Source organism: Blennius ocellaris (genome assembly GCF_963422515.1).
Source record: "Blennius ocellaris genome assembly, chromosome: 23".
NCBI lineage: Eukaryota > Metazoa > Chordata > Actinopteri > Blenniiformes > Blenniidae > Blennius > Blennius ocellaris.
Genome location: NC_137672.1, coordinates 19,232,390 through 19,237,227, shown reverse-complemented (window position 1 = coordinate 19,237,227; position 4,838 = coordinate 19,232,390).

The following is a 4,838-nucleotide window of genomic DNA, read 5'->3' as shown; positions in this document are numbered from 1 at the left end:
ATATATATTTATTTATCTTTATTTCTTTCACTCAGATAATGTGACAAACTGAATCGACCCAATTTACGGTTTTATCAATAAGCAATTATCATAAACTGTTGTTTGCCGGCGGGTAATTAATGATAAAGTGAGGAAAGTCAAGCAGGTGAACCGACGGCGGGTTAAAAACCAACGGAATGTTGTGATGTGAGGAAAGTTCCAGAAAACAACTGAGTGAAAATTAACTAGTTGGTCATCGAGTTCCGGGAACGTCCTCGGGTCGCTGGTTAAAATGTTGCTCCGGTCCCCATTAGTCATGTTGACAAGAACACCCAAACACAACTGAGTGTTTGACAGGATCATTAAACACAAAAAAATGTTGCGCGTGTGTGTGGTGTGTGTGTGTGTGTGTGTGTGTGTGTGTGTGTGTGTGTGTGTGTGTGTGTGTGTGTGTGTGTGTGTGTGTGTGTGTGTGTGTGTGTGTGTGTGTGTGCAAAACTTTCCAGTTTCAGCGAGCTCCATTTGCTATATTAGCGTTAGCCGCGGATGTCAGCACCCCTCCCCCGCAAAGTTCTCCCGCTTAAAAGTTGGAGACTGAAACAGCCTTTGTGAAACATTATCTATTTCCCAACACACACACACACACACACACTGACCTGCCTCTACCCTCTCCATGTTTTCTTCAGGCCACACACACACACACACACACACACACACACACACACACACACACACACACACGGAGTGGATCAGTTCTTTTCCATGGTGACAGAGGGTCATATTTCCCGCTTTGATCTTCACCTCTTTCTTTCCCTCCCTGTGATCCCTCGCTCTCGTCTTCTGCTCTATCGGTTTTCATCGAGAGAGAGAGAGAGAGAGAGAGAGAGAGAGAGAGAGAGAGAGAGAGAGAGACAGAGAGAGACAGAGAGAGAGAGAGAGAGAGAGAGAGAGAGAGAGAGAGAGAGAGAGAGAGCATCTTCCCTCGGTGTCTGGTTGGTAAGTGAAGCATGAGACCGCTTGGTCGGTCCCCAAGATGCACACTAACAAACACACTAACAAACACACACACACACACGTCGGTGCTCTAGAACTCTCGAAATCTCGTGTTTGGGAATATTTGACAGTTCTAGAATTCTAGTTCTAGAATGTCTGTCAACATGCGGGGAGGTACGAGTTTTTAAAAGAACGAGGGACATCGTGTTGAATCCAGAAGGAAAAGATGAAAGTGGATCAAAGTGATTAACGGAACGTCCCATTGGCCGCCGCCGAGCCGCTAACGGCCGCCGCGTTAGCGGCTCCCTGCCGGCCGCCGCTTTAACCTTTATCAATTAACCAGCAGCGCAAAGCGGGGCTGAAACACGACACACACACACACACACCGCGTGAAACAACACACACACACACAAACAGAACACACACACACACACGCGAGTGTGAACGCCACCTCACAGATGTAACCTGAGCCGGGGTGACAGCCGATAGCTATGTTTGTGCTTTCTAGACAGTGTCTCACACACACACACACACACATACACCCACACACACACACACACAAACACGCACACACACACACACACACACACACACACACACACACACACATTCAGCCAGGAGGCAAAACAAACTGACCGCACTGGAGTGTGTGTTTTACAAACCACTGTGCTCCATTAAAAGAACTTAATGCTCCATGTAAAAGAATGAAAGACATCAAATTGATGAAAGGAGCTCATGCTGTGTGTGTGTGTGTGTGTGTGTGTGTGTGTGTGTGTGTGTGTGTGTGTGTGTGTGTGTGTGTGTGTGTGTGTGTGTGTATGTGTGTGTGTGTGTGTGTGTGTGTGTGTGTGTGTGTGTGTGTGTGTGTGTGTATGTGTGTGTGTGTGTGTGTGTGTTGCCGCAGCGCCACGAGAAACCAAAACGACTTTTCTCCCTCCTGCGTTACAAACAATACAAACGCCGTCACTGGTGTGTGTGTGTGTGTGTGTGTGTGTGTGTGTGTGTGTGTGTGTGTGTGTGTGTGTGTGTGTGTGTGTGTGTGTGTGTGTGTGTGTGTGTGTGTGTGTGTTTTCTCCCAGCTTGTGTGTGTGTGTGATGGAGTGTGTGTGGGCTTTAACAGCCTGTCGTGATAAGGAGAGCCCAGAATAACACTCCGACATCAGCGGCCCGCCCTCCTGTCACTCACTATCGATTTCACACACACACACACACACACACACACACACACACACACACACACACACACACACACACCAGGCCAAACCGTTAGGAAAACGCTAAAAACTTCAATGAAAACATAACAATTAATTGGGGGTTTTTTTAAACACGTTTTTCAAAAGTGTTGCCGAGACGCCGGCGTCGGCGCAACTTTGTGAAAACGTCCCAGAACACGACGGTTCTATTCGGACGCTTCACTTTATCGTCACACATTTTAAAAATCGGCCGCGTGTCGAAATTGAAGCCATTTTTTTCCTGTGGTAATTGTTGAAAATAGACTCTTTACGTCACAACAAAGGAAAACTTACAAAGTTAAATAAATAATGAATTAATTGGTTAAAAGGACAGAAGAAGTGAAGAGCTGGAGGAGAACATAGATGTAGGTTAAATAGTTCAATCAGATTTTCACCAAAGACTCAGAACGGATTAATTATTCCAACACTTTGGGTTTCGTTTTTTGAACGTCGTCGTTTTACAGCCTGGTTTTGTAATGAATGACCTGATGGTGCGTTGAAGCTTCAGCGAGGCTCCGGGGAGTTGAACCGCCTGCCGGAGTGTCCTTGAGCAAGACGCTGGAAGCCGGACGACGCCGCCGTGGATCAACGAGGGAAAAAATAAGCTTTTTGCTTCTCGACTCGTCCAGACGACAAACGAGTCGTTTTCTCGTTTTCTCTACCGGCGACAAACACAAAGTCTGAAAACTAAACGGATCTATTTGACATAGATCTAGTCCTGATAGTCAAAGGTTTGGAGTGTCGACGTGTTCCAGAGGAAACTGGTCTCACATCACATTTTGAAGGTCTGGGTCTAGACTGTCTAGTCTGGGTCTAGATTATTTCTAGTCTGGGTCTAGATTATTTCTAGTATGGGTCTAGATTCTGTCTCATCTTGGTCTAGACTTGGTCTAAACTCAGTCTACACTCGGTCTAGATTCAGTCTAGTCTTGGTCTAGATTCAGTCTAGTCTGGGTCTAGACTCAGTCTAGTCTCAGTCTAGATTCTGTCTAGTCTTGATTCTGTCTAGATTCTGTCTAGTCTTGGTCTAGACTTGGTCTAAACTCAGTCTAGATTCAGTCTAGTCTTGGTCTAGATTCTTTCTAGTCTGGGTCTAGACTCAGTCTAGTCTCAGTCTAGATTCTGTCTAGTCTTGGTCTAGATTCTGTCTACACTCTATCTAGTCTTGGTCTAAACTTGGTCTAGATTCTGTCTAGTCTTGATTCTGTCTAGTCTAGATTCGGTCTAGTCTTGGTCTAGATCCAGTCTAGTCTTGGTCTAGATTCAGTCTAGTCTGGGTCAAGATTCAGTCTAGTCTGGGTCAAGATTCAGTCTAGTCTGGGTCAAGATTCAGTCTAGTCTTGGTCAAGATTCAGTCTAGTCTGGGTCAAGATTCAGTCTAGTCTGGGTCAAGATTCAGTCTAGTCTGGGTCAAGATTCAGTCTAGTCTTGGTCTAGATCCAGTCTAGTCTTGGTCTAGATTCAGTCTAGTCTGGGTCAAGATTCAGTCTAGTCTTGGTCTAGATTCAGTCTAGTCTGGGTCAAGATTCAGTCTAGTCTGGGTCAAGATTCAGTCTAGTCTGGGTCAAAATTCAGTCTAGTCTGGGTCAAGATTCAGTCTAGTCTGGGTCAAGATTCAGTCTAGTCTTGGTCAAGATTCAGTCTAGTCTTGGTCTAGATTCAGTCTAGTCTTGGTCTAGATTCAGTCTAGTCTGGGTCAAGATTCAGTCTAGTCTGGGTCAAGATTCAGTCTAGTCTGGGTCAAGATTCAGTCTAGTCTTGGTCAAGATTCAGTCTAGTCTTGGTCTAGATTCAGTCTAGTCTTGGTCTAGATTCAGTCTAGTCTGGGTCTAGATTCTTTCTAGTCTGGGTCTAGATTCAGTCTAGTCTGGGTCTAGAGTCTATCTGGTCTTGGTCTAGACTCGGTCTAACTCGGGTCTTTTTCCGTCTTTTCACCTGGAAACGTGACGTGAGAACAAAACGTCCACTGCGTTCTGTCGGAGCGTCTCGTTCACACGACAATCGTCACTGAAAACTTTTCGGGGAAAAAAAAAGGTGGCAGTTTGTGAAAAAAAAAAAAAAAAAAAAAACTTCTTAAAGAAGTTTCTGCCTTTAAAATCTGTGCTGAAACGACGACGACGAGGCTTCCTGAGTGGAGGAGTTGGTGAAATACACAGTGGGGGGGAGAGAGAGAGAGAGAGAGAGAGAGAGAGAGAGAGAGAGAGAGAGACAGAGAGAGAGACAGAGAGAGAGAGAGGCATTAGAAGAATGTCAATATGATGGGAGTGAGAGGAGGAGTGTGTGTTCAACAACAATGGATCTCCAGCCGTGTTGTTCCATGTGCATTCACATGATCCATTATTACCCCTGACATGTACCCCGGTGTGTGTGTGTGTGTGTGTGTGTGTGTGTGTGTGTGTGTGTGAGAGAGAGAGAGAGAGAGAGAGAGAGAGAGAGAGAGAGAGAGAGAAGGGAGAGAGAGAGAAAGAGGAAAGACATAAGAAGAAGAGATCAAAAAGGACACGAATATAGAAAAAGAGACGTAGATAAATCACAAAATCCATGTGTGTGTGTGTGTGTGTGTGTGTGTGTGTGTGTGTGTGTGTGTGTGTGTGTGTGTGTGTGTGTGTGTGTGTGTGTGTGTGTGTGTGGTCA